Source organism: Anolis sagrei, chromosome X (genome assembly GCF_037176765.1).
Source record: "Anolis sagrei isolate rAnoSag1 chromosome X, rAnoSag1.mat, whole genome shotgun sequence".
Taxonomy (NCBI): domain Eukaryota; kingdom Metazoa; phylum Chordata; class Lepidosauria; order Squamata; family Dactyloidae; genus Anolis; species Anolis sagrei.
In genome coordinates, this window is record NC_090034.1 from 44542207 (window position 1) to 44563627 (window position 21421).

The window sequence follows — 21421 nt, forward strand, 5'->3', positions numbered from 1 at the left end:
CCTCTCCGAGTAACCCCTTCTTTAAAACCGGCTTAATTGACTTTACCAGACTTGGGCTATTTTTCATTCCTTCCTAGAGGGCTCATTACTCGAGATGGATGTTTATAAACCAAATGGCTTGTTCGCCTGCTGTTTTGCTTGCTGTGCAATGCTCTCTCACACACACATACACACCAATGGCTAGTAGGATAAGGTAGTTATTATTTTCCAGGTTTTTTTAAAAGTTGGCCCAAGTTATATGCTCCTAAAAGATCCAGACATCCTATACTCACAGTAATATGTGAACAAGTCCCTCTTCGTCTAGGGAACTCCATTCTATGTGTAGAAATGTAGAAGATTATATAGTCAGTTGTACACAAGGCTTCAATCCTATCTACATTTACACATGAGTAAATCCCAATAACTTCAATGAGATTTACACTTGAACTGATTTTTTTATTATTCTACTATGCACTGATTAATCTTTGTGTTTGTTTCAACCCCCAAAACACCTTGAGTAATAATAATAATAATAATAATAATAATAATAATAATAATAATAATAATATCTAAAAACAGGCATCTCTTTTGTGACATTTGTGATGTCACAAAATCTCCACCTGACAAAAACAAAGTAATAACACCACTTAAATTCTAGACAGCTAGAGTTTAAGATTTGATCAGTTAAAATCAATTGGAGAGAACTGCAAGTATTAAGAAAACTCTTACCCTTATTATTGGTTGCAAGACATCCATTCTGCTAATCGAAGGAAAGGGTGTAAATAAATATAGCCCTGAAATACACATTACAACTCTGTTTCTGAGTTGTAATGTATACAGTGTATACATTACAACTCAGAAACAGAGTTGTAATGTGTATTTCAGGGCTATATTTATTTACACCCTTTCCTTCGATTAGCAGAATGGATGTCTTGCAACCATAACCGCAAATTGTCTCTTTTATATTTGAATTCATCACCAAGGTTTGATGCCCAAAGATGCTACAAAGAAGCCCCCAGATGGTCATTGTATTGTCACTGGAGCTGGTCAAAACTTCAGTTTTGTCCCCAGTTTTAACAAAATCAATGTAATTTTAGACTTTTCCTGTTCTGAAGGTTGGAACATAGTAATACACTTGGCTGGATATACTATTTCAGTTAGCATCTCTGAAACGTTTCCTGAAAAAATAGGTAGAATTTGTGTGAGTACAAAAATGCAAATTTGGGGAAGGCAGGAAAGTACCATCAGGGTAAATGTTATTTTCCTCATTTATTTTTTTAATTGGACTGGTTTAGGAAATGGGAGGAAAGGGGCTTGAGGCAATGCAGGCAAAATGCACACAAACTGGAAATAGATTGTGTGTCCTCTTATTCATTGATTTACTTATGTCAATTAATTCTTGAGCGGAGATTTTCACCTGAAAAAGCAATATTTTAAAGTGTGAAAATGAGTTTTAAAAGGTTTTACAGTTACATCCCATCCTTTCCTTCAACTATCCCCTCCACCTCTACTTCATCCTCTCAACAGTCCTGTAAAGTTGGCTGTGAGAGAGTCATTAGCATGAACAACAACAACAATACATCACATAGTCCTAGACACTTGGGAAGTGTCTGACATGTGATCCAATACAAAAGCCAGCATAGTGATCTTGTTTGCTGTGTACTAATCTTGTTGTGTATCAAATAATAATAATCATTGTTGCTCGCCTTTCCTCATGGCTTGCACCCAGTTCCATGGGTCTACCCTAATTAAACCTACAGGATCTGGAATCCAATATGTTTTAAAAGAAATTACAATGCAATTCTATACTTCTAAGTCCAATTACATTCAATGGGGCTTCCTCAAGGAAAGCAGAGCCCAAATATTGCCACCTTACTCTCTGTTTTGAAAATTGTATGCAAAATAGTTTTCTGGTTACAAAATAGTATTTAGAAGACTAAACTGAGGTATACATTGATGCTTAGCTTTTTTCTCTCTCCAATGTATTGTGATATTATTATTATTATTATTATTATTATTACACAAAAACGCAGTGTGTCACAGCAAATGAGATCTATATGCTGGATTTCGTATCACAAAATCACAAGTCGAACACTTTCCAAGCATCTAGGACTGTGTGATATATTTTTGAATGATGCGTGCAGATCCAAGTAAGGTTGGATTATCATCATCATCATCATCATTATTATTATTATTATTATTATTATTATTATTATTATTATTAGCTGCAGCTTTGGGATCTCCCTGCATGGAGCTGCCAGATGTGGCTATAACACAGGCCAGGTGGAGAGCCTCTAATTAGAACGGAAGGGTTATTTACTTGCTCCTGCTAGGCCTTTCCATCTTGAAAGGTCTCCAGCAATGAGTTCCCCATAACATTTTCCAGGACACCATTCGGCCCCTTTGCCAAAACTCGAGAGGATTCCTACCTTTCTAAATCATTTCCCATCCTTGGGGTTTCCCCTCCCACGTTCCCCCAAGAAGCCGGCCTCTTTCTCAGATTGGCTTTGTTTGACTTTTTTTTAAGAATGAGGAATAATAGCAGATGGTAAGACAGATTGCAGAAGGCATTTGGAACAGGAAGGATGGAGGTGAAGCCGAGATGGGTAACTCGAGCCCATAAACTCACTCACGTTCACAAATCATAATGTTAGGGCAAGGCGGCAAACAGAATTCACCAAATATGGTCCAGGTATCACCCAGGAGGAGAGAATTAGGGGCATTCTTTTGAACTTTGATTTCTAGGAGGACCAGTATGGTCCCTAGAAAAAGGTGATGGGATTTGCAATTGATTGTTCTTCATAAACCATGAGAGGTAACTTGGTCCAATCTTCTACTCGGTATAGGATTTGGAACTCAGGGCACAAATCCGTCATCCCCAACAGTTGAGAAATAGATGACTCTTCACATGCGGCTGGACTGCAACTCCCATCAACCCTAGCTAACATTGAAGGCCAATAGCATCTGATGCACCTCTCATTTGCTTCAATTACCATTGGCAGTGTAGACTAACAACATCTGGAACTCTATCATTTGCCCATCCTTAGTTTAATTACAATTGGTGGTATAAACCAACAACATCTGGAATGCCATAATTTGCCCATCCTTGGTTCAATTACCATTGGCGATGTAGACCAATAATTTCTGGAATGCCATAATTTGCCCATCCTTGGTTCAATTACCATTGGCAGTGTAGACCAACAACATCTGGAATGCCATCATTTGCCCATTCTTGGTTCAATTACCATTGGCAATGTAGACCAACAACATCTGGAGTGTCACCACTTTCCCATCCTTGGTTCAAATGCCTCCAGTGAAGAAACGTCTTACAACACAGTAAAGTCATTTGCTCCACTAGCAAATAGTTATGACTTTTAGGAAGCATCACTCCAGGTTTAGCCCAAAGCAGCTTCTAATCTTTCCCACTGGTGCAACAGAGAGCAGGTTTGCTACAACATCTGCATGACAGGCCTTCCGATATCTGAGGACCTTTATCTTGTATCCCCTTAATCTTCTCTTCTCTGCGGCTAAACATAGCTCTTTCAACTGTTCCTTGTAGAACTTGGCTTTCAGGCATTTCATCATGCCCATCCGCCCTTCACTGAATACATTCCAGTTTATAAAGGGTCATCTTCAAGTGAAGTACCCAGACCTGGATGCAGTGCCACAGACCATAACAAGCAGCTTTCCATTCATGCCATATCAAAACAGAGTAGTCAGTACAAATCCAAATCTAATGCTACTTTAACTACCTTTATGTCCACTCATTTGAATTATTAGTATATGCTTACCCCTTTGCAAATATGTGATACATTCAGAGCTCAGAGAAATATATTTTTCTGAACTACAGTTTTCCGGCTTCCCCACCCAACATCACCAAAATACCATAGTCCAATAAATATTGCATTTTTGCATTTTTGTTATTGCATTTGCAAGTGCCCAGCTGTAACTTTTTCCAGGCTCTAGATGGGACCAATGAAATCCCAAATATTCAGGCATTCCTCATTAAATTATTATTATTATTATTATTATTATTATTATTATTTATCCATTCTATACCATGAGGATAATTGGAATCCTTGAAGAGGTGCCACAGCATTCTGTTAACCCTAGAAGATCTCAGCTTATTGGTGGGTGGAACTGGACTGTAGTGCAGCCATGAAAACAAATGACAAATTTACAGTGTGTATTTTGTGCATTTCAATGAGAAGAAAGTCCTCTATCTCTAACAGCTTATGGAACATTAAAGAGGGAACTGGAAATGAAATTCTTCATGGGAGTTTCACCCATATCTTTTTCCAGGTCCATCGTATAAATGACCTACAAGAACAAGGAGCTAGGAGTACACCCTTTTTTTTTTTGAAATTTCTGAAGGGCATAGAATGCTTGTTTTGAATGCTAAAGAGGACAAAATAAGGGGAAGTTATAGGGGTGCTTTATTGGACAGAATGTTAGGGGATACTAGAATGGACCCAGGAGTCAGTGTATTACAGTGCTTTGAAGGTTGGACTAATTTAAGCTTTCTGTGAACCAAGTCGGCCTTAGGGTCACCATAAGTCCCTTACTGGAAGTCTCCATACAGAAGTGTATCATCCATTGAAAAGGCCCTTGTTCTGAATTTCCTGTATCACAAGCAGTAAGCTGGTAGAGCTGGCCTACAAAGAACCTCCAGCTTTCTTCATGCTGAGTTGAAGATTTGATGGTGGCCCAGAAGGCTCTATAGCAGAGCTAGGAAAAATGAAGGGAAGAAGGAAGGAAGGAAGGAAGGAAGGAAGGAAGGAAGGGAGGGAGGGAGGGAGGGAGAGAAGGGAGGGAAAGGAGGGAAGAAGAAATGGAGGAAGGAAGGGAAAGGGGGATAAAACAAGGGAGAGAAAGAAGGAAGGGAATGAGGAAAGGGGGAGGGGGAGGGAAGGAAGGGAAAGAGGGAAGAAGGGAGGAAGGGAAAGGGAAGGGATAGAAGGCAGGGAGGGAGAAAAGGAAGGGAGGGAAAGAGGAAAGGGGGAGGGGAGGAAAGAATGAAGGAAGGGAAAGAGGGAAGGAAGGGTAGAGGGGAGGGAGGGAGAGAAAGAGTGAAAGAGGAAAGGGAGGGAAGAGGGAAGGGAGGGAGGCAGGAAGGGAGGAAAGGAAAGGGGATAAAAAGAGGGAGAGTAGGAAGGGAGGGAAAGAGGAAAGGGAAGGTGGAGGGAAGGAAGGTAGCGAAGGAGTGAAAGAAAAATGGGAGGGAGGAGTGAAGGAAGGAAAGGAAAGGGAGATAAACGGAGGGGGAGGAGGGAGGGAGGGAAAGAGGAAAGGGAGGGAGGGGAGAAGGGAATGAAGGAAGAAATGGAAGAGGAAAGGAAGGGAGGAGGGAAGGAAGGCTGGGAGAGAAACAGTGAAAAAAGAAAGGGAGGAAGGGGAGGAAGGAGGGAAGGAAAGGAAGGGGGATAAAAGGAGGGAAAGAAGAAAGGAAAGGAAAGAGGAAACAGAGGGAGTGGATGGAAGGAAAAAGAGGGAGAGAAGGAGGGAAAAGAGGGAAGAAGGAAGAAAGGGAGGGAAAGGGGAGGGATTAAAGAAGGGAGAGAAGGAAAGGAAAGAGGAAAGGGGTGCGTGGAAGGAAGGAGGGAGGGAAGCAAAGATGGATAAAGGAGAGAAGGAAGGGAAAGAGGGAAGAAGGAAGAAAGGGGGCAAGGGGAGGGATAAAAGAAGGGAGAGATGAAAGGGAGGGGTGGAGAGAAAGAAGGGAAAGGGAAGAAGGAAGAAAGGGAGGGAAAGGGGAGGGATAAAAGAAGGGAAAGAAGGAAAGGAAAGCGGAAAGGGAGGGAGAGAAGAATGAAGGAGGGAAGGGAAGGGAGGGAGGGGGAGGAAAGGGGGAGGAATAAAAGGCGGGAGGGAGGGAGGAGGGAGAGAAGGAAGGAAGGGAGAGAAGGAAGGGGGGAGGGCGGAAGGAAGGAAGAAAGGAAGGAAGGGAGGGAGGGAGGGAGGGAGGGAGAGATTCGAAGGCGGAAGGCAAGCAAGCCCGGGCGGCTGCGACTCAGTCTCTGTCCGCCCCTGTGCTTGTCCTGTGGGCAACTCCCCCCCGTGCCTCCGCCCGCCCATTCCGAGGGGGGAGCTCCATCCCGTCGGAGGGAGACGCGGTTCTTCCTTCCAAGCTGGGGGGCCCGGAAGACGCCCTTGGCAGGTAAAGCCTACCCTTTCTCTCTCGCTTGGCGGGGGGGGGGGGGGGAGTCTGTGATGCTGGGGAGGGTAGTGACGTGGCTCCCAGGGCTTCCTGTGGGGAGGGACTCTTGCTTTCTTTCCAGCCTTTTTTTTTTGGACTCTAACCCCCAGCATCCCTCACCCCCAACTATTCACCAAGGCAGCCAAAATAGTGTCTGCACTCTGCACCATGCCTGGCTTGAAGTTCCATCAAAGCGACTCTATTGGCGTGACTACCAACCAGAATCCTCCTTTACCTGAAAACCTAACATCAATAGCCAATCATCTCCTATGAATGAAAAACTGACATCATTAACAATTATTATTAGTTTTATTATTATTATTATTATTACGCCGCTTTTATCTCGGGAACCAAGACCCAAATGTAGATATCTTTTTGCATCTTCGAGACTATTAGCATCCGTTTTTTCCAAGACTTAAATCGATATTAGGATTATTTTATTTATTTTATTAGTATTATTAATAATTAATTAATTAATTAATCTGAGAAAATAGTACTGCTATTATTATTATTAATAATAATAATAATAATAATAATACTAGCAGTAGTCTTGTTTTCTCAGTGGCATAAACCCTTTGAATACCCCTACTCCCCGCTTCTTTTCCCCAGCCTCGGAGATGCAAAGAGATCCCTTTCCAAATGGATGTCCCAGGCTAACAGCTTTGAATCCGGATTCATCTCCGTCTATGGTGTCTTTGAATTCTCCGCCATACAATACATCACGTGTTTCCATGGAGGATGTAGGCCAATACGTTTATAACTTATTTGCCTATCAAGGCGTTTAGAAATGCCCAGTGTCAACGCAGGGAAAGCTATGAGAACCATTCCAACTGAAAACGAGGAGGGATGAGAAAACATAGGAAGCAACTTAACCATCAAAACACATTACAATCCTTTAAAAAATCCCACAATGAGACCTCCACAAAGCTATGTTTGCCTTGGTGCCAAAAATGAAGGCGGTTCTAGTCGGTTCAGATAGAAGCAAAAGAAGGAGAAAGAGAAGGAGATGGAGATGAAGAATGAGAGATGGAGATGAAAATGAGAGATGTGGAAGGAGAGATGGAGGTGGAAAGAAAGAGAAGGAAAAATAAATGAAAAAGGAGAAGCAGATATGAAAAGAAGGATATAGAGAGGTGGAGAAGGAGATGAAGATAGAGAGGTGGAGGTAGAAAGGAGATAGAGATGGAGATGGTGGAAGTGGAAATAAGGAGATGGAGATAGAAAAGGTTATAGAGAGGTAGAGATGAAAAGAAGGAGATGGAGAGGTGGAGATGGAGAAGGAGATGAAGTTAGAGAGGTGGAGGCAGAAAGAAGGAGATGGAGATGGTGGAAGTGGAAAGAAGGAGATGGAGATGGAGAAGGTTATAAAGAGGTAGAGATGAAAAGAAGGATATAGAGAGGTGGAGATGGAGAAGGAGATGAAGATAGAGAGGTGGAGGTAGAAAGAAGGAGATAGAGATGGAGATGGTGGAAGTGGAAAGAAGGAGATGGAGATTGAGAAGGTTATAAAGAGGTAGAGATGAAAAGAAGGATATAGAGAAGTGGAGATGGAGAAGGAGATGAAGATAGAGAGGTGGAGGTAGAAAGAAGGAGATGGAGATGGTGGAAGAAGGAGATGGAGAAGGTTATAAAGAGGTAGAGATGAAAAGAAGGAGATGGAGAGGTGGAGGTGGGAAGAAGGAAATGAAGAGGGAGATGGAGAAGTGGAGGTGGAAAGAAGGAGAAGGAGATGAAAAAGGAGAAGTACAGGTGGAGATGGTAAGAAGGATATGAAGAGATGAAATGAAAGAGATGGAGAAGGAAAGGTGGTGGTAGAAAGAAGGAGAAGAAAGAAGAGATGGATAAGGGGAAGTGGAGATGGAGAGAAGGATATAGAGAGGTGGAGATGAAAAGGAGATGGAGAAGTAGATGGAGATGTGGAGGTGGAAAGAAGGAAAAGGAGATGGAGAAGTGGAGGTGGAAAGAAGGACATAGAAGGTGGAAATGATAAGAAGGAGATAGAAATGGAGAGATGGAGATGGAAAGAAGGAGATGGAAAAGGAGAAGTAGAGATGGAGATGGAAAGAAGGATATGGAGAGATGAAAAGTAAGATGGGGAAGGAGATGTGGTGGTAGAAAGACGGATAAGAAAAGGGAAACGAAAAAGGAGAAATAGAGATGGAAAGAGGGATATAGAGAGGTGGATATGAAAAGAAGGAGAAGGAGATACAGAGGTGGAAAGACGGGATGGAAAAGGAGATAGACAAAAAAAGTGGACATGGAAAGAAGACTATAGAGAGGTGGAATTGAAAAGAAGGAGATGGAGGAGGAAGAGGTTCTACATAGAAACTTGTATTCATTTCAGAACAAAAATGACATAACTGGTGCCACTGTTCGCTAATGCAATTACTGGGGTTTTGTTTTCTGGTTGTCCATGGGTGATCATATCTACCATCTAAACTGGCATCAGGGGTCAGGCCAGGTATGCAGAATACCAAGAATGAGCAACTGGAATCTTAAGAAATCTGGTTGAACTCCAATCTCAGGTATACTTGGAACACTTCTTCAGCTCATGATGCTCAACCTTCTCCTTAAGAAGGTCCTCCAAAGGTTTTTGAGCAAGCTTTTCTGTTATGATTGTTTTGATCAGTGGGATGGAAGATCTAGCAATAGGTTCTGGATAGAACCAAATAAATGGAGATGGGGAAAGAGGAAGGATGTGGAGAGGGGAGGAAGAAGATGGGGATGATAGAGAAGGAAAAGGAGAAAGGAGAAGTAGGTGGAGATGGAGAAAGAGGAAGAAAAAGAGATGGAGATGGAGAAAGGAAAAGGGAGAAAGGAGATGGAGATGGCAATGGGGGTTGAGAAAGAGGAAGGAGATGGAGAAAGAGATGGAGAAAGGAGAAAGGAGAAAGAAGGAGAAGGAGATGAAGGAGATGGCACACACTCCTATATCCCAGAATATCGAGGCAGTAAATCCCACAATATCTGCTTTGAATTGGATTATCTGAGTCCACACTCAGATAATGTGGGGTTTCCTGCCTTGATTTTTCTGGGATATAGGGCTGTGTGGAAGCCCCCCCCCCCCCAAGATGAAGAAAGGAGAAGGGGTAGATGGAGATGGAGAAAAGGAAGGAGGTGGAGATGGAAAAAGAGGAAGGAGATGGAGATGAAGAAAAGGAGAAGGAGAAGGGGTGGAAATGGAGAAGGAGAAAGAGAAGGAGAAGGAGAAAGGGATAGAGATGAGGATTAAGATTAGGATGAAGGATCCAAGATTGAATTTCCAGTTTGAACAAAGCCCATCTAGTGTCTCTGTTGCTCTTTGTTGTACTTTCTCGGATGTTCCTTCACAACAGCCTGAAGCTGTAACTCTCTGTACAACTGGGGGCCCTTCCACCCAGCCATACAACCCAGAATATCAAGGCAGATAATCCCACAATATGTGCTTTGAACTGGGTTATCTGAGTCCACACTGCCATATAATCCAGTTCAATGTGGATTTTATACAGCTGTATAGAAGGGGCCTTAAGAGCCCTTCCAGACAGGCTCTATATCCCACGATCTGATCCCATGTTTTCTGTTTTAATCTGGATTATATGAGTCCCCACTGCCAGATAATCTGGGATACACATAAAACCTAGAATCAGATCCTGGATATAGGGCCTGTCTGGAAGGGTCCTCAGACCCCCTTCTATACAGCTGTATAAAATCTACATTGAACTGGATTATATGGCAGTGTGGACTCAGATAATCCAGTTTAAAGCACATATTGTGGATATTCTGGGTTGTATGGCTGTGTGCAAGGACCTTCTAGTAGAAGGTTGCTCTCTGTTGTCCTTCCTCTTATGTTCCTTCCCAATAATCTGAAGCTGTGGCTCTTCATTCAACTGGGGGTCCTGCCATATATTCCAGTTCAAAGCAGATAATGTGGGGTTTTATTCAGCTGTGTGGAAGAAGTATGGGTGTATTGGCAGGTTCCATGGAGAAGGTTCAGAAGTAATGGGGAAAGTTGTATCTGAGCGGACAAAACCGGGGATTGGTCGGGAAGCCGGGGAAAAAAGAGCCCCGCATAACCGGGGTTATACTCCGCTTTAAAATTCAAGCAAGTCTGTAGAAAGGCGCTTTATTTGTCGGGTTTTCTTTTATTGGCGCAAAGCGCGTTTCGTTAACTTCTTCCCGTTGTTCCCACATCTTTTCCTCCCACATTTGGGGGCCTGGGAGCGGTGAAGGTAACAAGGCTTCTGTAACCGGGATACCCAATAATATGTATAAATAACAACAACAACAACACCTTGAACTGGTGGTCTCTTTTCAACACTATGATTCCTCTTATTTTTCGTGAATTGGAGGTCGGACTGGATGGTTCTTTGCTCTCTCCCAACTCCACGGTTTTAATAATAATAATAATAAGAAGAAGAAGAAGAAGAAGAAGAAGAAGAAGACTCTGACACAAGCCAGTCAAGGTGGCCCCAGTGGGGATCGGCACACTGGGTGCAGTACCTAAAGACCTTGGCCTGCACTTGGGAAGTGTCCAATACAACAGGCAGCAGAGTGATCTTGTCTGCTGTGGACTCTTCTTGTTGTGTTTCTAATAATAATAATAATAATAATAATAATAATAATAATAATAATCCAAAACAACAGGCAGCAGAGTGATCTTGTCTGCTGTGGACTCTTCTTGTTGTGTTTCTAATAATAATAATAATAATAATAATAATAATAATAATCCAAAACAACAGGCAGCAGAGTGATCTTGTCTGCTGTGGACTCTTCTTGTTGTGTTTCTAATAATAATAATAATAATAATAATAATAATAATCCAAAACAACAGGCAGCAGAGTGATCTTGTCTGCTGTGGACTCATCTTGTTGTGTTTCCAATAATAATAATAATAATAATAATAATAATAACAACAACAACAATCAGACTCTGGCACAAGCCAGTCAAGGTGGCCCCAGTGGTGATCGGCACACTGGATGGAGTACCTAAAGACCTTGGCCTGCGCTTGGGAAGTGTCCGATGTGTGATCCAATACAACAGGCAGCAGAGTGATCTTGTCTGCTGTGGACTCATCTTGTTGTTTTTCTAATAACAACAACAACAACAATCAGACTCTGGCACAAACCAGTCAAGGTGGCCCCAGTGGTGATCGGCACACTGGGTGCAGTGCCTAAAGACCTTGGCCTGCACTTAAACACAATCCGCGCTAACAAAATTACCATCTGTCAGCTGCAAAATGCCACCCTACTCGGATTTGCACTCGAGATACATCACACAGTCCTAGACACTTGGGAAGGGTCCGACCTATGATCCAATACAACAGCCAGCAGAGTGATCTTGTCTGCTGTGGACTCATCTTGTTGTGTTTCTAATAATAATAATAATAATAATAATAATAATAATAATAATAATAATAATAATAGACTCTGACACAAGTCAGTCAAGGTGGTCCCAGTGGTGATCGGCACACTGGGTGCAGTGCCTAAAGACCTTGGCCTGCACTTAAACACAATCTGACAAAATTACCGTTTGCCAGCTGCAGAAGGCCACCTTACTGGGATCTGCACGCATTATTCGCGATACATCACACAGTCCTAGACACTTGGGAAGTGTCCGACGTGTGATCCAATACAACAGCCAGCAGAGTGATCTTGTCTGCTGTGGACTCATCTTGTTGTGTTTATAATAATATTAATAATAATAATAATAATAATAATAATAATAATAATAATAGACTCTGGCACAAGTCAGTCAAGTGGTGATCGGCACACTGGGTGCAGTGCCTAAAGACCTTGACTTGCACTTAAACACAATCAGGGCTGACAAAATTACCATCTGTCAGCTGCAAAATGCCACCCTACTCGGATCTGCACTCGAGATCTGCAGTCCTAGACACTTGGGAAGGGTCCGACGTGTGATCCAATACAACAGCCAGCAGAGTGATCTTGTCTGCTGTGGACTCATCTTGTGTTTCAAATTATTATTATTATTATTATTATTATTATTATTATTATTATTAGTGTGTTTCTGCATGTCAGGGGTAGGACTGGAAGGTCACTGTGGTCTCTTCCAACTCTGTAATTCTAACAATAATAGCAATAATAATAATTCGTGTGCTTCTGTATGTGTCATGGGTTGGACTGAATCATCCTTGTGATCTCTTTTATTATTATTATTATTATTATTATTATTATCATTAGTAGTAGTAGCAGCAGCAGCAGTAGTAATGTGTTCTTGCATGTCAGGGCTTGGGACTGGATGGCCCTTGTGGTCTCTTCCAATTCTAAGATTCTAATTATTACTAATTATTATTAGCAGTATCAGTATTATTAGTATTTGTGTGTTTCTGTATATATCAGGAGTTGGACTGGGAGGTCATTGTGGTATCTTACAATTATATAATTCTAATAATAATAGCAATAATAACGTGCGCGCTTCTGTATATGTCAAGGGTTGGACTGGAACATCCTTGGGGTTTCCTCTATTATTATTATTATTATTATTAGTAGTAGTAGTAGTAGTAGTAGTAGTGGTAATGTGTTCTTGCATGTATATGTCAAGGGTTGGACTGGAACATCCTTGGGGTTTCCTCTATTATTATTATTATTATTAGTAGTAGTAGTAGTAGTAGTAGTAGTAGTGGTAATGTGTTCTTGCATGTATATGTCAAGGGTTGGACTGGAACATCCTTGGGGTTTCCTCTATTATTATTATTATTATTATTAGTAGTAGTAGTAGTGGTGGTAATGTGTTCTTGCATGTATATGTCAAGGGTTGGACTGAATCATCCTTGTGGTCTCTTCTATTATTATTAGTAGTAGTAGCAGCAGCAGCAGCAGCAGCAGTAGTAATGTGTTCTTGCATGTCAGGGCTTGGGACTGGATGGTTCTTGTGGTCTCTTCCAGTTCTATGGTTCTTCTTCTTATTATTGTTATTATTATTATTAGTGTGTTCTTTCATGTCAGGGCTTGGGACTGGAAGGTCATTGTGGTCTCTTCCAATTCCGTTGTTGTTGTTGTTGTTGTTGGTAGTGTGTTCTTGCATGCCAGAGGTTGGATTGGATAGTCCTTGTGGTCTCTTCAAACTCTATGATTCTATTATTATTATTATTAATAATAATAATAATTAATAATAATAATTAATAATATTAATATTAATAATACTAATTAATAATAATAATAGAATCATAGAGTTTGATTCTATTAATATTAATATTATTATTATTAATAATAATAATTATCCCACATGTCTCCGCGGGGTTGCTGCCCAAGCGCTTTGCTACCGAGTAAAGAAGGCCCTTGCTCCTTAAAGAAAAAGTAGGCAATGTCGCCTGACTCTGTCCCTAGGAGTGTAGACACTAGAATTCCTAAACTCGGCTGGCATTTTAAGGGGTTGGAATTGCGCAGAAAACCCTCTTTAAGGGTTGGGATCCTTCCTCCCATCAAACCAAAACACACAAGAAAAATACACAAGTTTGTCTCCTTTTATTTGGCTCTGAAAAGAAGCTTGCCACTGTTTTTCATCCTCAAGAGGTTTACAACTCCTCGAAACTCCCGTTTCTAAAAAGTGCATTCGAGCTATACTTTCTTTTTTTTTTTTTTTGAGATTAGAGTCGATAATGATCGATTGTAAAGCAATCCATAGGCAAGCGTCAGAGTCCAATCCTTGTCTACGTGCTAATAAAAATCATATATCTGGAGCAACGCAGGATAAAATGACATCTATTAATGGTATTAATAATATTAATAATACAAATAATAATGTCAATAGTTTTAATAATGTCAGCATTATTAATAATATCAATTATTAACATTAATGTTACAAATAACAATATCAACATTATTATTAATAATAACATTGTTATTAATTCATATTAATAATGTCAATAATAATGTCAATAGTATTAATAATGTCAACATTACTAATAATGTACTGTCGAAGGCTTTCATGGCCGGAATCACTGGGTTGTTGTAGGTTTTTCCGGGCTATATGGCCATGTTCTAGAGGCATTTTCTCCTGACGTTTCGCCTGCATCTATGGCAAGCATCCTCAGAGTAGTGGCAAGCATCCCATCAAACCAAAACACACAAGAAAAACACACAAGTTTGTCACACAAGAAAAACACACAAGGTTGTTGTAGGTTTTTCCGGGCTATATGGCCATGTTCTAGAGGCATTTTCTCCTGACGTTTCGCCTGCATCTATGGCAAGCATCCTCAGAGGTAGTGAGGATGCTTGCCACTACTCTGAGGATGCTTGCCATAGATGCAGGCGAAACGTCAGGAGAAAATGCCTCTAGAACATGGCCATATAGCCCGGAAAAACCTACAACAACGCATTACTAATAATATTCATGATTAATACAAACAATATCAACAGTATTCATAATATTAACATTGTTATTACTTAGTATTAATAATGTCAATAATGTCAATAGCATTAATAATGTCAACATTATTAATAATGTTCATGATTAATATTAATGATACAAACAATATCAACATTATTCATAATATTAACATTGTTATTAATTAATATTAATAATGCCAATTATATCAATAGTATTAATAATGTCAACGTTATTAATAATATTAATGATGCAAATAACAATATTAACATTAATAATATTGCTATTAATTAATATTAATAATGCCAATAATAATGTCAATCTTAATAATAGTATTAATACGAATGCCAATGTCGATGACATTGAGCACATTGCCTCCAATAAAAAAAATCCGACTTTCCAATATATTCAGTCCCCAAGTTTCCAACATTATAGAGAATTTCTAGCATTACACTGAACACAGTCCGCAGGTAAAATCCCAAGATTATGTGGTTCCTTTTCTCTAGGATACTTTAACTTCTTGCAGTCCTGAAAATGTGGGGATTTGCTTCTAATCCCAAATAAAGATGTCGTGAATTGCATTTTAAGGGTGAAAGTATTCTCTCCCCCCCCCCCCAAAAGCATATTTCCAAGGCTAAGTGGCAGTATTGCCTTATCCGAAATGCTTGGGACCAGAAGTGCTCTGCATTTCGGTATTTTGATGTTTCATAGACACCTGGTTATGTTGTCCATAGAACAAGACTACATTTCACGGGATTTTCTGAGCAAGGCTGGTTCCCGGTGAAGTTGGCCTTTGTCTTCCTCTGAGGCTGAGAGAGAGCGACCTGCCCAAGGTCACCCAAAGGGCTTCCATGATGGAGCAGGGATTTGAAGGAAAGATCCAAAGAGAGAGCCAACAGTAGTGTGGTTTGAACATTGGTCATAACTCTGGAGACCAGGGTTCAGACTCCCACTTAGCTGTGGAGGTCCATTGGGTGACCTTCAATGAGTTGCACTCTCTCAGCCTCAGGGTTGGCAATGGCTACATTTACTGCAAAGAAGTTCCCCATTGCCTTCCTTGGAGGCTGAGAAAGTGTAGCTTGCCCCAAGGCCACCCGGTTGTTTTTCCATGACAGAGCAGAGATTCAAATCCTCCTCTCTGGAGTTGTGATCCAAAACTTAAGCAGACCAGACTCACTGGAGAAGGTCCTTTAGTGGATGCTGCTGGTGATTTGTGTTTTCTGTATGTATCAGGGGTTGGCCTGGATTGTCCTTGGGGTCTCTTCTATTATTGTTATTGTTTGTGTGTTTCTGCAGGTCGGGACTGGATGGTTCTTGCAACTATCTCATCCAACTATCATTCTAATTCTGATTCTGATTCATAGAATCATAAGAGTTGGAAGAGACCTCATGGGCCATCCAGTCCAACCCCCTGCCAAGAAGCAGGACAATTTCGAGTTCAAAGCACCCTCGGTAGTTTCTATTATTATTATTATTATTATTATTAGCCCTTGTAGTCTCTTCCAACTCTATCATTCTAATTCCTCTTCCTCTTCTTCTTCTTCTTCTTCTTCTTCTTATTATTATTATTATTATTATCATTATTATTATTATTATTATTATTATTGTTATTATTATTATGTTCATGCATGCCAGGGGTTGAGACTAGATGACCTTTGTGGTCTTTGCCAACTCTATCATAGAATCATAGAATCAAAGAGTTGGAAGAGACCTCATGGGCCATCCAGTCCAACCCCCTGCCAAGAAGCAGGAATATTGCATTCAAATCACCCCTGACAGATGGCCATCCAGCCTCTGTTTAAAAGCTTCCAAAGAAGGAGCCTCCATCACACTCTGGGGCAGAGAGTTCCACTGCTGAACGGCTCTCACAGTCAGGAAGTTCTTCCTCATGTTCAGATGGAATCTCCTCTCTTGTAGTTTGAAGCCATTGTTCCGCGTCCTAGTCTCCAGGGAAGCAGAAAACAAGCTTGCTCCTTCCTCCCTGTGGCTTCCTCTCACATATTTATACATATTTATCACTTTAATAATAATAATAATAATAATAATAATAATCTATGTATTATTATTATTATTATTATTATTATTATTATTAGTGTGTTGCTGCATGTCAGGGACTGGGACTGCATGGCCCTTGTGGTCTCTTCCAACTATCATTCTAATTCTAATTCTGATTCTCTCCTCCTCCTTCTGCTTCTGCTTCTGCTTCTTCCTCTTCTACTCCTCATTTTTCTTCTTCTTAGTGTGTTCCTGCATGTCAGGGGCTGGATTGGATGGTCATAAGCATCAGCATCCACCAAAGGTTCTGGATGTGAGATGCTTCCCATAGAAACCTGTCAAAAGATGAAAGGTCGATTTCCCTAAGCCCCATTGCTTCAGTGGATCTAGCTGGGCTTAAGCATAGGGACTTGGCCTATGCTGTGGATGTCTGCTCCCTTGTAGAAGACTGAGGATTTGCTAGTGGGAGACCACTGAAGACATCTGAGCCAAACCAAGAAAATGGGGGTTCCGTATCAAGCACATCAAGAATGACTCCTGTTGCCCCTATTACTCACTGACTATGAATGTCTAGCTAGGACATTGACTCATATAAAGCAGGCAAACCCCTACTAAAAGCGGGGATTATTTATGTCCCACATTTCCAGTCCCCCACCCTACCCCCAGAATGTCTAGAGGTGGGAATGGATCCCCCTTCTCCAAATTCCCTCTAACCTCCTCCTTGATCCATTTATTTCTTCTAGAGAGAAAGAAAAGGGACAGGAGCCCCCCTTTTCTTCTTCTTCTCCCCCTCTTTTGTAACCCAGATTGAAAGCAGAACTTGTTCTATGAACTCGGTTTGGGAAGGAACATAATATCGCCTGTGGGGATTGTTGCAGGATTTTATGAAGCCATAAATACTTGAATGCCCGCATACATGACCAGAACTTCGGGATTACGTGTGTGGAGGGAAATTTGGGGGCCCCTGGGTTGGTTTGATTTGGTTGGGGAGAGAGAGGCAAAGAAGGCATCTTGTGTTGAAAGGGCGGCTCTTGTGCGCAACCTGAACTTGGCAAAGGCCGAATCCACCAGGCCCAATCCTCCGGGTGAAGGCCACCAATGGAAAGAAAAGCTCAGCCCATGGAAGGAACAGTCATTAATTCCCATGCAAAGCTCTGGCTCAGTTGCCATAGGCATGGGGAAGGTATTCCCCCCATTTTCCCAGATATTGGACCATCACTCCCATTATCCCCGCCTCTGAACTAGCAAAATGAGATTTTGGCCTGCATAAATAGGAGTATAGTGTCTAGATCCAGGGAAGTCATGCTACCCCACTATTCTGCCTTGGTTAGACCACATCTGGAATACTATGTCCAATTCTGGGCACCACAATTGAAGAGATATATTGGCAAGCTGGAATGTGTCCAGAGGAGGGCGACTAAAATGATCAACGGTCTGGAGAACAAGCCCTATGAGGAGCGGCTTAAAGAGCTGGTCATGTTTGGCCTGCAGAAGAGAAGACTGATAGGAGGCATGATAGCCATGTATAAATATGTGAGGGGGAGTCATAGAGAGGAGGAAGCAAGCTTGTTTTCTGCTGCCCTGGAGACTAGGATGGGGAGAAATGGCTTCAAACTACAAGAAAGGCGATTCCACCTGAACATTAGGAAGAACTTTCTGACAGTGAGAGCTGTTCAGCAATGGAACTCTCTACCTTCTATGGAGTCTCCTTCTATGGAGGCTTTTAAACAGAGGCTGGATGGTCATCTGTTGGGGGTGCTTTGAACATGATTGTCCTGCTTCTGGGCAGGGGGTTGGACTGGATGGCCAGGGAGGTCTCCTCTAACTCTTTGATTCTGTGAAAAGAGACACCTACACTGATGTCCTTTGACACCACTTGAACAGAGATGGCTCTGAGGCTGAGAGAGTGTGACCCATCCCTCCTCAAACATTGGGTTTTCATAGCTGAGCATTGAGTTGAACCCTGTTCTCTAGAGTCCTAGTCCAAGTGCATCCACACTGAATGCATTTTTGAGACCACTTGCCTCAGCTCAATGCTATGTCGTTTGGTGAGGCAGCAGCCCTCTTTGGCAAGGAAGGCTCAAGACCTTTTTCAAACGACCACTCCCAGGATGTCATAGCACTGAGTTATGGCAGTTCAAGTGGTCTCCAACTGCATTCATCAACAGTGTGGCATCACTGGTCAATAAACAGTTGCTTTCTCTGCTGTGTAGCTCCTTCACAGCAAGAGAGTCCACAGCCCCATGTTCTTTCCCTCTCACTTTACACAGGGTTGAATATTGCCATTCATCTGGATGCTCCTGCAGAATGGTGTGGGCTGTGTGCTGATTTTATGCACCTTGCGGTTCACTTTTTTATGAGCGCCACTACTAATAATGACAATATTCTCTCCCGCTCTGCAGGGGTTTGGGTGGCAGGTTGAAATCATAAATCATTCTGATTTTGCAGGTCTTGCGGCTGCATTCAAACTGCAGAATGAATGCAGCTGGATATCCCTTGAACTGCCATGCCGATAGGCCTCTGGAAGTTGTAGTTTGACAAGGTCTTGTGCCTTCTCTGCCCAAAAGGGTTGGGAACCACCAGATTTACATGGTAGGGTGAATGGAGTTTTGTCCCATGGCTCCATGCCATGGAATCTTGGAAGTTGTAGTTTCCCAAGGTTGTAGGCCTCTTCTGGAAAAGGGGGCTTCTAGATTGTAAAATGAATGGTGTGTTCGACTCCACTTTAACAGCCATGGCTCAGTGCTATGCAATCCTGGGAGTTGTAGTTTCCTAAGGTCATGGGCTTCTTCTGGCAAAGGAGGCTTCTACATTGTAGAATGAATGGTGTTCGTTTAACCCCACTTGAACTGCCATGGCTCCATGCTATGTAATCCCAGGAGCTGTAGTTTACCAAGGTCACAGACCTCTTCTGGCAAAGGGGCTTTTACATTGTAGAATGAGTGGTATTCGTTTGACCCCACTTGAACTGCCATGGCTCCTTGCTACATAATCCCAGGAGTTGTAGTTTACCAAGGTCATTGGCCTCTTCTGGCAAATTGTAGAATGAATGGTGTTCGTTTGACCCCACTTGAACTGTCATGGCTCCATGCTATGTAATACCAGGAGCTGTAGTTTACCAAGGTCATGGGCCTCTTCTGGCAAAGGGGGCTTTTACATTGTAGAATGAATGGTGTTTGTTTGACCCCACTTGAACTGTAATGGCTCCATGCTATGTAATCCCGGGAGTTGTAGTTTACCAAGGTCATGGGCCTCTTCTGGCAAAGGGGGCTTCTACATTATAGAATGAATGGTGTTTGTTTGACCCCACTTGAACTGCCATGGCTCCATGTTATGCAATCCTGGGAGTTGTAGTTTCACAGTGTCTTCAGTCTCCTTTGTCAAAGCAGGCATATACATTGTAGAATAAATTGCTTTCGACCCCACTTGAACTGCCATGGCTCCATGCTATGCCAACTTGGGAGTTGTAGTTTTAGAAGTCCTTGAGCCTTCTCTTCCAAAGAGTTCCCCACCTGCAAATTCCAGGACCCCCTAGCATTGATCCATGGCAGTGCCTGCATTTTGCAATGTAGATGCATCCTTGGATTACAGGTCTAGAAATCTGGGTTCGAATCCTGCTTAGCCATGGAAACCCAATGGGTGAGTTCAATGGGTGAGTCACACTCTTTCAGCCTTAGAGAAAGGCAAAGCCAACCCCCTTCTTAACAAATTGCATCCAGAAAGCAACCTTATAATAAGTTGACCATAGGTCAGAAAGCACTTGAAGGCGCACCAAAACAAGAGTGTATACAGACTCGCATGTAAAACATCTCCATCCTATTATTTACCTTAGTAATTCTATCCTGCTTTGGAATGTGGGTCTTGGCTAGGCTTCAAAGCCCCATTGGGTTGCATTTGGCCGGGTTGAGCTTGTCCTGTTTGAAAAGTTCCCCCTTGGCGTCCCTTTGGGCTTGATAGCCACAAAGGCCCCCGATCACAGTCACTTATGTCATGTTTTTCCTTGCCATAGATTTCGCTGGAGATTAATGACCCCTTTTTGCCCTCTCTTCCCAGCTGGACCATTATCTGAAATGCTGCAAGGGGTGGGGGGACTAAGGGGAAAGCCGCTACAGAGACAGAGGAAGAGGAAAGATTATTCAGGACCCAAAGATTTCAGAATACAGAACTTGTCAGCCACCACTCAGCTCAATGGCAAATCTGGCTCTGGTTTGGATAGATGGCAAAACTGCCGTGTCCACATGATACATTGTCTTGGCCCAAGGCTATGGAATCATGTAGTTTCACAGATGTTTCCACCTTCCTTATCAAAGTGTGCAGGTGCCTCAACAACTACACATCCCAAGATCCCATCTCATGGAGCAGTTCAAGGGGTTTCATTGAATTTCCCATTGGATTCAATGGGTCTAAGGCCCCATCTACATTGCTATATAAAATCCAGATTATCTGTTTTGAACTGAATTATATGAGTCTACACTGCCATATAATCCAGTTCAAAGCAGATAATCTGTATGTTCTATGGCAGTGTAGATGGAGCCTACACTAAATTCAGGATGCCTCCCAACAAAACGTAGCGGTTTGAAGGTCAGATGTTGTTGTTGATGATAATAATAATAATAATAACAATAACTATAATCATTATCATCATCATAATACTTTATTTATAACTCGTCCTATCTCCCCTGAGGAACTAGGGTTCAAATTATCAGGCCCCTTCTACACTGCCATATAAAATCCATATTATTTGCTTTGAATTTTATTATATGGCAGTGTAGACTCATATTATCCAATTCAAAGCAAATAAGGTGGATCATCTGCTTTGATAATCTGGATTATATGGCAGTGTAGAAGGGTCTTCAATTGGTAATGGAAACCCATTGGATGACTATGGGTGAGTCACACAATCTTAGCCCAACGGCCCTTCCACAC

The 21421-nt window shown here is 41.9% G+C and overlaps 1 protein-coding gene across 1 annotated transcript in view; it reads left to right on the top strand.

The window, feature by feature from the left end:
* The first annotated feature begins 5997 nt into the window (after nucleotides 1–5997).
* Nucleotides 5998–21421, top strand: part of TBX5 (T-box transcription factor 5) — a 108876-nt gene continuing 93452 nt past the window's right edge. The window contains exon 1 of the mRNA XM_060785451.2: nucleotides 5998–6136. The gene's annotated coding sequence lies outside the window, so the exon portion shown is untranslated. The remainder of the gene's footprint in view (nucleotides 6137–21421) is intronic.